The following is a 13,359-nucleotide window of genomic DNA, read 5'->3' on the forward strand; positions in this document are numbered from 1 at the left end:
TAAGAAGACCTAAAATTGAGGCTGAAAACTGGGAAGTCAAGGGGCAGTTTATGCACATAGTACGTGAGAACCAATTCGACGGAAGACTTAATAATAATCCGATAGAACATCTAGTAGCTTTTGAAGATTTATGTGAACTGTATAAAAACAAAGATGTTTCTTCAGATGCATTTAAGTGAAGAACTTTTCCATACTCGTTAATCGGAGACGCAAAAGCATGGTTGAAAGCATCAAAACCTGATTCTATCACAACTTTCAACGAATTAAGAGATAAATTCATTACCAGATTTCTCCCACGGCAAAAGCCGAAAGACTTAGAACTAAAATCACCACTTTTAAACAAAAATCGGATGAAACTCTTTATGATGCATGAGAAAGATTAAAAGGAATGTTACGAAACTGTCCGCAACACGGATTACAAAAAGGGCAAATAGTACAAACTTTTTATCATGGTATTGATGAACATACTCGTGGTATATTAGATTCCTCTGCTGGAGGAGTATTTATGTACAAATCACCAAATCAAGCGTATGGCATGTTAGAAGACATGTCAGTTCATACTTTTGAATGGACACCGTCTAGAGATCAACAACCTAGAAAGACGGTGGCAAGCCTTGAAGAAAATGAAGACAACAACACAACCATAGCTTCACTGTCAAATCAATTCAAAAAGTTTGGAAGAGAAATAGATAAACTAAATTCAACAGTTTTAGCATTGCAAGTAGGCTGTGAAATCTGTGGACATCCACATTTCACGAAAGATTGTGATATCAGTGATCGACCAATGAACTCAGTAGCACAAGTTAATTTTATGGCCAATTAAAGACAAGGCAATTTTCAAGGAGGGAATTCTAATTATCAACCTGCAAACCCAGGATATCAAAACCCGAAGAATTTTGATTTTCAAAGAAATGGACCACCTGGCTTTTTCAATAGAAACCAACCTCCATTTCCACCTCAACAAAATTTCCAACAACAACCGTTACCTCAATTACCGTATCAACAACAAAATCATAACACGCAGCCAGTAGAGAAGAAATCTAACTTTGAAGAAGTTATGATGAATTTTTTCAAAAGTCAATCAGAAACGAATGAGCAAGTGAAGAGACAATTACATCAAGTCCAAACGGGAAACGAGCAAGTGCAAAGGAATCATCAAGCATCAATTCAAAACCTTGAAAGAGATATGGGAAGAATATCCCAATTGCTTGCTGAAAGGCAATCAGGAACTTTACCATCCAACATGCAACCAAACCCTAAGGACAAGGAAACTCAAAATACAAGTAATTTTTCGCAAGTTAATTCCATAACTACGAAAAGTGGGTTAACCATTAACCCCGATATTCCAAACCCTCATGCTCCTATTTCTGTTTCAAAAGACAAAGAACCTATGGTGGAAAATACGATGCCAACCACAAGTGCACTTAAAATTCAAAATCAACCACCATTGAAGGTATACAAACCTCCAATTCCATATCCGCAACGTTTGAAGAAAGATAAATTACAAGCAGAATACAACAAGTTTGCCGACATGATTAAGCAAATTTGTATAAATGTACCGCTTGTAGATATTCTTGCGGGTATGCCGAATTATGGAAGGTTTATCAAAGATCTCATAGCTGACAAAGGAAAATATACAGAAGTTTCAACCACATTCCTTAATGAGGAATGCTCGGCAATTTTACAAAAGCAAAATTTGCCACCAAAACTTAGAGATCCTGGAAGTTTCATCATTCCTTGTCTGATGGGAGATTCAGTAATGTACGATGCATTAGCTGATTTAGGAGCGAGCATCAACCTTATGCCTCACTCCTTGTACTTAAATTTGAACTTAGGTGATTTAAAACCAACCAGGATGGGTATACGATTAGCTGATAGAACTTACAACTATCCTATTGGCATTGCTGAAAACCTACCGGTTAAAGTAAATCACTTAATATTTCCTGCTGATTTTGTTGTTCTTGAAATGGAAGAAGATAGTAAGGTTCCCCTAATTCTAGGGCGTACCTTTCTAAATACTGCAGATGCAATTGTGCGTGTAAAGGAGAAAAATCTCTGCTTAGGTGTGGGGGAGGATAGAATTATATTGAACAAAGATAAGGCTATGAAACACCCTATGTCTCCTGATGACGAATGTTTCCAAATAGACATTGTTGATTGTTGTATTGAAGAAGAACTACAGGAACTATTAAATGTCGACACCTCAGATTTCACCCCGATTGGTGAAGGTGAAGATTTTGATGTCGATATAGAGTTAGACGAGTTGTTGAAGGTATTCACTGATGAAGAATACGTAGAAGAAGAAATTCCCGGGGAAGATGAACCTTTTGAAGAAATTACCGATGGTAATAGGTTCCAGATAAAATCTTCCTTGGAAGAACCACCCACCTGGAACTTAAAGAACTCCCGGAACATTTGGAGTATGCTTATCTCCAAGGAACGTCACAATTACCCGTCATAATTTCATCAAAACTTTCCGATGACGAAAAGGGTAGGTTAATGTCTGTTTTAAAAACCTAAAAAAGGCAATTGCCTGGAAAACAACTGATATTCCTGGGATTAACCCTACTTATTGTGCTCACAAAATCCTAATGGAAGAAGATTCTAAACCCGTGGTACAAAGGCAGCGGAGGTTAAACCCTAACATGAAAGAAGTTGTCAAAAAGGAGGTCATCAAATTACTTGATGCCGGGTTAATTTACCATATATCCGATAGCCCGTGGGTTATTCCTGTGCAAGTAGTACCTAAGAAAGGAGGTACGACTGTTATTCTAAATGATAAATACGAACTCGTTCCTACAAGAACAGTCACTGGGTGGAGAGTCTGTATAGACTATCGTCGTCTAAATGATGCTACAAGGAAAGATCATTTCCTGCTACCATTTATCGATCAAATGCTAGAACGTTTGGCGGAAAAAGATTACTACTGTTTTCTTGATGGATTCTCTGGTTATTTTCAAATTCCAATTGATCCAAAAGACCAAGACAATGTGATGACCCGGGAATTTCCGACTAAATTTAAACTTAATCTGTATATGATTTCGATACGATAAGCAAAGTCTGTAATGTTGAGTCACAAAACAATTTAAACTATTTCATATATACATTTGACCTTTGACTAATTCTCGACGATTCACGAACAATTGTTTGTAAATAATTATATAGATATAAATCTAAATTACAAGTATACATAGATATTAATTCGAATCAATAAAAATGAACTCCAATCAATTGGAATTAATAATGTAAAAATAAAATATAGAACAAATAAGTTGCTAGTAGAATATATATATATATATATATTTATATACATGAATTATGAACATAAATAATATTATATGTATTGTAAATCATAAATATTAAATACTTAATATAAGTTATTATATAATATATTATATAATTAGTTACTAGGATGAAATTCATAAATTGTAATAATTTAAATTACAAGTTTGAATATAATCGTTATGTTAATATTATTAACACTAATTTCATTATAAACACTAATATGAATATCTGAATAATTAATAATATATATATATATGAATATATAAAACTTGATATGTACGAGTAAAATTAATATTATTGACATTATTATTATTATCACTTTATTTAAAAATCATGACTACCATTATTTTTTTATCATTATTATTATCACTAGTAATACTAATAGTATTATCTTTATTATTTTTATTAAAATAATACAACTTGTTATATTTATCATGAATGTTATTAAAAATGCTAGTTATTAATATTAAAAGTATTATTATTAATATATTTAAATGTATTATTATTTATTGTTAAATAATATAATTATTATTATCATTTATTATTTATTATATAATATATAATGTAAAGATAGTACACGAATGGGAATTTTTTTCAACATCTGCTTTAATTTTTTTTGTTTCTTCTTCAACCCGTGAGCATACCTTTCCACTTCAGTTTTGTACAAATCAAATCTTAACCTATTACTGTCGTATTACCCATTTAATTACAGATATTATATACTGCAATTTGATGAAACCTAATAGAAAGAAAACCCAGTGTTTTTTTGTCCCTCTGTCGCGATACACCTTTTCAAGCATAAACACAATTTGTTCGAATTTTCAAAAAATGATAATGCAGAGTGGTTAGGATCCATTATTACAAACTATCTGTAGAGTTACAACTTCCAATTCCTCCAATTGATTACCAATTTTGAAGTCAAAGTTTTTGAAATAAAAGTCAACTGTAAGTGTTCATCGAGAAATTGGATTTCTTTTGGATGTTTCAATCTCAATTGATGATTCCTAGAGTTTCTAGGAACAATTTAAAATATAATTCATGTAGGAATTTTCGAGCAAAACAACCTTAAAGACGAAAATCAAAATTTTTTTTTAAAGAAAAGCTGCGACAGCAGCTCTCTTTTTTTCTGTTTTTTTTTCATTTTTTTTTGTTTGATTTTATAAATGTATTCAACACTGGTTAATTAATTTCAAGTCCTAAATATATTGTAATTCGCGTAAATTCTTTTCTTGGTTACTGATCGATTGATGCTATGGGAAGAAGGAGGAGATGAAGAGAGTGGAAACAGAAAGTGGTTAAATTAGTTTGGGTTTAGAAATAAAACAGAAAAGCAAGCGGGTTCAGGTGGTTGGGTAATGTGTTGTGTAACCGAGAGGTCTCGGGTTCAATCCTCACTTGGTGTATTCTTTTTATTAGAGGCCTTTAAAGGTAGCTCCATTATGAATTATTATTATTATTATTATTATTATTATTACTAATTACTAATTCTTATTAGGATTATTATTAGTATTGTTACCATGATTAGTGTTATTTTTATTGTTATTATTATTTGTATCATTATTAAGTATTAGTGTTATTATTGGTATTATTATTATTATTGTATCACCAATGTTATTGTTAATTATTATGATTAAGTTTATGAGTATGCTAACTATTGTTAATGTTAACACTTGTATTATGAATATTATTATCATTAAAATGAGTAAAATTATTACTATCCTTATTATTAAGACTAGTATTAACGATAAGCATTAGTTGTATTATTATATTTTCTTTATGAATATAAGAATTAGTATTAAAGCCATTATTATTATATCATTATTAATTATTAATAATATAATTATCATTCTTACTATCAATAATATTACCAGTATCATTATTGTTAAAACTATTCATTATCAATGGTGTTATTAGTAAGATTACTATTATTATTAGTATTATCATTAGCATAAGTATTATCATTTAAAAACTATTAGTATTATCATTAAGTTAACAAACAAAAGATATTATAAAATAAATATATGTATATATAAATATACATATATACACATTTAATACAAAACTTAACTATATAATTATGGTTAATTACTTAAAATATATATATAATGACATATATAGATTATTAATATAAAAAATGAGATAACTAATAAATTATATATATATTTATTTGATTACAAAAATGTGTGTTAACAAATATACAAATGATATAGGTTCGTGAATCCGAGGCCAACCCTACATTGTTCAATATAGTCATATGTATTTTTACTACAAAATACATTAGGTGAGTTCATTTGCTCCCTTTTACTCTTTATATTTTTGGGACTGAGAATACATGCGCTGTTTTTTATAACTGTTTTACGAGATGGACACAAGTAATCGAAACTACATTCTATGGTTGGATTATCGAATCTAATATGCCCCTTTTTATTAAGTCTGGTAATCTAAGAATTAGGGAACAGAAACCCTAATTGACGCGAACTCTAAAGATAGATCTATCGGGCCCAACAAGCCCCATCCAAAGTACCGGATGCTTTAGTACTTCGAAATTTATATCATGTCCGAAGGAGGATCCCGGAATGATGGGGATATTCTTATATATATTGTGAATGTCGATTACCAGGTGTTCAATCCATATGAATGATATTTTATCTCTATGCATGGGACGTATGTTTATGAGAAATGGAAATATGAAATCTTGTGATCTATTAAAATTATGAAATGATTATTTATGCTAAACTAACGAACTCACCAACCTTTTGGTTGACACTTTAAAGCATGTTTATTCTCAGGTACGAAAGAAACATTCCGCTGTGCATTTGCTCATTTTAAAGACAGTATTTGGAGTCGATCATCGCAATGGAACCAGTTGTTGGTGACTTCGTCCAGATGGTTTAGGACGGGTCCTTTCAGTTGGTATCAGAGCGATGGTCTTAGCTAACTAGGTCTTGCATTAGTGTGTCTAACTGATAGTTGTTTAGATGCATTAGTGGGTCTGGACTTCGACCGTGTCTGCATGTCCAAAGTTTTGCTTATCATTTTGTGTCGAAAATCATCTGCTTATCATCCTTAGGAAATTACCTACTTATTATTCTTAGTCTAGACACGTTTTACTGCATTGACTGCATGAATAGTGTATAGACAAAATTCAGATCTTAGCGTATCTGACAATCCATATCTTAGCGTATCTGACAATTCATATCTTGGCGTATCTGTTACTGTAGACCTTGTCTGATATCTCTCGTAAATTTCTCCTCAATTTAAGGGATCCTGGTACTATATATATCTATGTAAATTATGAATTGAGAATACCATCCAACTATCAATTACTATCACTAAACTCTTCATATCAAAAATCTTTCCTGAGATCGCGTAAGATGGCCTCTACGAATCGACCAAATTCCTCTGACTCCGAAGACAGCGTGACAGGAGCACATCAATCAATCAACTATCATGATTACTGGAGAAAATAGGGGTGGGTTCGCGACATACTCACCCTATGGAGAAGGGAAGAAGGTACTCCATATCATGAATCGAATCTACCACCTAACCTTGGAGTACTCGACCCGCTCACTGGCGAACCTGTTCGCAACACCGTTTATACCCTTTTTGCTAGAATTTTTGTCTTGAGACTACCATTAATGGAACTAGAAAAGATATCCAATCTCTACCTCACATTGATAACCAACCAGGGTTAGTAGAAGAAGTTAAAGAACTCTGAGCTCGAGTGTTAACTTTAGAGAGCACGGTACACAGTTTGCAAACACCAGCAGTATTACCAACACCAGTCACGTCACCAACCTTAGCACCAACAACACTAGTACCACCAACAACAACATCCGCATCACCAGCTTCGACATCTCATTCTATACCTCAAGTATAATCATCGTTCTACGTATCGTTCTATCTATTTTATTTTCATTCGACATGGCGATTATGTAATCTCTAATGTTTTAGAAATTACATATTCTTGTTCTAATGATAAATCAAATGAGATCAATATCACATTAACTCATTAAATTCATGATTACATCTGAAGAAAATATATACGTATATATGTTTTCATAAAGATTGTAATTAAAAATTCTTTTGTACAAACTGTTAATGGTGAAAATATTTTAACGGGTAGGTGATACCCGAGGATATTTAGATTTCACATTAATAAGTTACACTGTACATTCTTCGGAATTGATTCAACGATCATTTACTATCCTATTTACAACCACCGATTGACGTATCCGTTCACCAAAGAGTAACTATTTTCATTCAAATTCAATTTCATATTTGGATTTTGATCTATCAGAATCCAACAAGTGGCATAATGAAGAAATAATGGACACAATAAAAATTGATTAGAAACAGACTAATTGACAATATGAAATTTTGTTAAGAAACCACGCTAACAAAATCCTAGCTAACTGTTCCTAGCTAACTGTTAATTCCATATTACATTTTATTTATCGCAATTTATTTTATCGCAATTTTAATTCTCGCAATTTTATTTATCGTTATTTAATTTCTGTTATTTACCTTACGCATTTTATTTATCATCATTTAAATTTCTGTATTTATTTTACGCACTTTAAATATCGGGACACGTATACAAAGTTTTGACATATCATATCGACACATCTATATATATTATTTGGAATCACCATAGACACTCTATATGCAGTAATGATCGAGTTCTCTATACAGGGTTGAGGTTGATTCTATAATAATATATATACTTTGAGTTGTGATCGAGTCTGAGACATGTACACGGGTCACGATACGTATTAATTAATTCGAATATTATATATTAAATTATATATGAATTATTGGACTGTCAACTATGGACTAATAACATTGGACAATTAAAATGAATTAAAATATTGATTATAATATATGAAACTAAATAATTCTTCAAGTTTGCCACTTGATTTCATCTTAAATTCCATTTGTATCTTAATGATTACAATCTGCGTTCAAACCTTTCGTGATTCTTGAAAACACCTCAATCAAGAGGATGAACCAACCGCACTTCATTTACGAGAGAAAAGATTGATGCATATAGTTATGCACCTGAAAACACTCGGAACCTGAGTAAACGTTTAACACGTAGCTGTGCTAATTCCTTTAGTGTTATTATTACCAAAAATAACTTTGCATCTGCTGTTCGAGATAGATAGTTTTGTCACAGCTCCAGCAAGACAACTTCGACTTTTCGTACGAAACAACCTTATTATAACGTTGATATATACGCGTGCTCTTTTATTGTTACCAGGGAACCTTCCATATTCCACCATATTACCATCAGCGTTTAATCATCTAAAAATACAATTCTTCTTAAACCACCTCGGATTGATAACCGATGATTCAAATATCGTAGCATTAAATGCAGAGGAAACAGAAATATGGTAGATGGTCTAAACGGCCAAAAGTTTGATGATAAATAAAGGAGTGTTAGGAACGCTCGATAGAAAATTTGGCATTGAAAAACAGATTGAGCTACCCATGAAGGAGGCCAAGGACAAATACTAGGACCAGACCCTATATTCAAAGGATTCAGGTAATTCTGGATCCGATGAAACCTTCAATGAATATCTTGCTCCGTACTCATGTTAAAATCGTGCGGAAAATCTTTCCCCATCAACCATCGAACTTAGAAATTCCAAAATATCATCATCAATATCTTCGATATTTCTGAGGATATTTTCATAAATATTCTCGTCCGAAATTATATATCTCCTCGTGTTCCCTGTGTATCATTATATTGGAAATATTCAATAGAAAATTTAGTACCGAAAAGTAGATTATGCGAAACTATGAAGAAATCCGTGGACAAATCACAAAGAATAAGTTTGACTTCAAAGAAATCCAAATGATTCTGTTTCAAATGAAATCTTTAACGAATACCTTGCTTCCGAATCTAAACCCTTACGGATAAATCTTTTTCATCATCCATCGATATTAGAAATTCCAAGATACCATCGTATCTTTCATTATGAATATCCTCCATATTTCTGGAGATATTTTTCATAACTATTCTTATCTGAAATTATTAATCTCTTCGTGCTATCAGTATTACATCATATAGAAACTGGTAGTTTCTATATTCTGTAAACTGTCGAGCTTAAAATATGAATGTTATTGAAGTAATGTTGGGAACTGATGCATGAATTAGTATAATATAATGACACTTGATCAACGTGATTATATTACAGTAAGTCATGCTGAGTTTCTAAATGGGACGTGATGATTTACAGATCATAACGTCATCAGGTGCCATGTTACATAACTCTTTCATTCTGCTTAACTTCTGAACATATCAAGAAAGTATATTCTTGATAGTTCTATTCTCAGTGAATCTGGTAATTTGACAAATCAAATCGTACTATTATGTTCCTTCTTATTTAGAACATTAATAATGTTCATTCTGAAACTTATATCTGCGAATTCTGGACCATTACAAGAGATGCCAAATCGTCAGAAGAAGAAACGAAGGGACAAAGCTCTGAAATAGAAATTGGAGTATAAATCGCAGCAAATAGGAGGGAGTATTAACTGTGGATGACAATGATTATAGGAAACAGAAAAGGAGGACATTGAAATATAAGGAGAGATATCAAGCCTGATAACAGCGCATAAATTACAAACCGTGTATATCAATGTTTATCGCAACATAAAGACACGGGAGAATTAAAAACATTATAATCCCGAGGGCGAAGTAAAAGAAAACAGATTCCTCGGGTGGAAGTTGGAAAAGGAGAATGATTGTTACGATAGTAAGTATAAGGACAAGGATTAGAATCTTTTGGATGTATGAATCAAGAAGGAAAGTATAGGAATGGTGCAAATAATGGAATGGAAAAAGTTTACTTTATAATGGGAATGTCAGACAGGGTGATCGAGGCAGATCACCGTATTTAATTATAAGAGCTCTTAATTTCCTTATTCGCTGAAGAAATCAAATCTTTTAGATTTCTAAGATTTTCTATAAATCCCTTGAATTTCGGAATTCAACCCTCTACGTCAAAAGCTATGGCGCACCATATCTTCTAAATTCAACCATGACTACATTAAAGGTAAAGACGAATATCTATTACTTTATCTCCATCTTTTGTGATAGCTTCACTCGTACGCTTCGAGTAATCGAATCGTTTTATCCAAATTATTCAATAATGATTAAACTATATTTATCAACTCATATTCATCCGGAAAACATAATTATTGTTAGCCATGACGACCTCACTCAAATTTCGGGACGAAATTTCTTTAACGGGTAGGTACTGTGATGACCCGGGAATTTCCGACTAAATTTAAACTTAATATGTATATGATTTCGATACGATAAGCAAAGTCTGTAATGTTGAGTCACAAAACAATTTAAACTATTTCATATATACATTTGACCTTTGACTAATTCTCGACGATTCACGAACAATTGTTTGTAAATAATTATATAGATATAAATCTAAATTACAAGTATACATAGATATTAATTCGAATCAATAAAAATGAACTCCAATCAATTGGAATTAATAATGTAAAAATAAAATATAGAACAAATAAGTTGCTAGTAGAATATATATATATATATATATATATATATATATATTTATATACATGAATTATGAACATAAATAATATTATATGTATTGTAAATCATAAATATTAAATACTTAATATAAGTTATTATATAATATATTATATAATTAGTTACTAGGATGAAATTCATAAATTGTAATAATTTAAATTACAAGTTTGAATATAATCGTTATGTTAATATTATTAACACTAATTTCATTATAAACACTAATATGAATATCTGAATAATTAATAATATATATATATATATGAATATATAAAACTTGATATGTACGAGTAAAATTAATATTATTGACATTATTATTATTATTATCACTTTATTTAAAAATCATGAATACCATTATTTTTTTATCATTATTATTATCACTAGTAATACTAATAGTATTATCTTTATTATTTTTATTAAAATAATACAACTTGTTATATTTATCATGAATGTTATTAAAAATGCTAGTTATTAATATTAAAAGTATTATTATTAATATATTTAAATGTATTATTATTTATTGTTAAGTAATATAATTATTATTATTATCATTTATTATTTATTATATAATATATAATGTAAAGATAGTACACGAATGGGAATTTTTTTCAACATCTGCTTTAATTTTTTTTGTTTCTTCTTCAACCCGTAAGCATACCTTTCCACTTCAGTTTTGTACAAATCAAATCTTAACCTATTACTGTCGTATTACCCATTTAATTACAGATATTATATACTGCAATTTGATGAAACCTAATAGAAAGAAAACCAAGTGTTTTTTTTGTCCCTCTGTCGCGATACACCTTTTCAAGCATAAACACAATTTGTTCGAATTTTCAAAAAATGATAATGCAGAGTGGTTAGGATCCATTATTACAAACTATCTGTAGAGTTACAACTTCCAATTCCTCCAATTGATTACCAATTTTGAAGTCAAAGGTTTTGAAATAAAAGTCAACTGTAAGTGTTCATCGAGAAATTGGATTTCTTTTGGATGTTTCAATCTCAATTGATGATTCCTAGAGTTTCTAGGAACAATTTAAAATATAATTCATGTAGGAATTTTCGAGCAAAACAACCTTAAAGACGAAAATCAAAATTTTTTTTTTAAAGAAAAGCTGCGACATCAGCTCTCTTTTTTTCTGTTTTTTTTCATTTTTTTTTGTTTGATTTTATAAATGTATTCAGCACTGGTTAATTAATTTCAAGTCCTAAATATATTGTAATTCGCGTAAATTCTTTTCTTGGTTACTGATCGATTGATGCTATGGGAAGAAGGAGGAGATGAAGAGAGTGGAAACAGAAAGTGGTTAAATTAGTTTGGGTTTAGAAATAAAACAGAAAAGCAAGCGGGTTCAGGTGGTTGGGTAATGTTTTGTGTAACCGAGAGGTCTCGGGTTCAATCCTCACTTGGTGTATTCTTTTTATTAGAGGCCTTTAAAGGTAGCTCCATTATCAATTATTATTATTATTATTATTATTATTATTATTATTATTATTATTATTATTATTATTATTATTATTATTATTATTATTATTATTATTATTATTATTATTATTATTATTATTATTATTATTACTAATTACTAATTCTTATTAGGATTATTATTAGTATTGTTACCATGATTAGTGTTATTTTTATTGTTATTATTATTTGTATCATTATTAAGTATTAGTGTTATTATTGGTATTATTATTATTATTATTGTATCACCAATGTTATTGTTAATTATTATGATTAAGTTTATGAGTATGCTAATTATTGTTAATGTTAACACTTGTATTATGAATATTATTATCATTAAAATGAGTAAAATTATTACTATCCTTATTATTAAGACTAGTATTAACGATAAGCATTAGTTGTATTATTATATTTTCTTTATGAATATAAGAATTAGTATTAAAGCCATTATTATTATATCATTATTAATTATTAATAATATAATTATCATTCTTACTATCAATAATATTACCAGTATCATTATTGTTAAAACTATTCATTATCAATGGTGTTATTAGTAAGATTACTGTTATTATTAGTATTATCATTAGCATAAGTATTATCATTTAAAAACTATTAGTATTATCATTAAGTTAACAAACAAAAGATATTATAAAATAAATATATGTATATATAAATATACATATATACACATTTAATACAAAACTTAACTATATAATTATGGTTAATTACTTAAAATATATATATAATGACATATATAGATTATTAATATAAAAAATGAGATAACTAATAAATTATATATATATTTATTTGATTACAAAAATGTGTGTTAACAAATATACAAATGATATAGGTTCGTGAATCCGAGGCCAACCCTGCATTGTTTAATATAGTCATATGTATTTTTACTACAAAATATATTAGGTGAGTTCATTTGCTCCCTTTTACTCTTTATATTTTTGGGACTGAGAATACATGCGCTATTTTTTATAACTGTTTTACGAGATGGACACAAGTAATCGAAACTACATTCTAT

The 13,359-nt window shown here is 29.8% G+C and overlaps 1 non-coding gene across 1 annotated transcript; it reads right to left on the reverse strand.

Annotated features, from left to right (window-relative positions):
- Nucleotides 1–310: 310 nt before the first annotated feature.
- Nucleotides 311–417, reverse strand: LOC139846342 (small nucleolar RNA R71). Its single transcript, XR_011759056.1, has one exon. It is a non-coding gene; the product is annotated as a small nucleolar RNA R71 (small nucleolar RNA).
- Nucleotides 418–13,359: the final 12,942 nt, after the last annotated feature.

This window comes from Rutidosis leptorrhynchoides, chromosome 4 (assembly GCF_046630445.1).
Source record: "Rutidosis leptorrhynchoides isolate AG116_Rl617_1_P2 chromosome 4, CSIRO_AGI_Rlap_v1, whole genome shotgun sequence".
Lineage (NCBI taxonomy): Eukaryota > Viridiplantae > Streptophyta > Magnoliopsida > Asterales > Asteraceae > Rutidosis > Rutidosis leptorrhynchoides.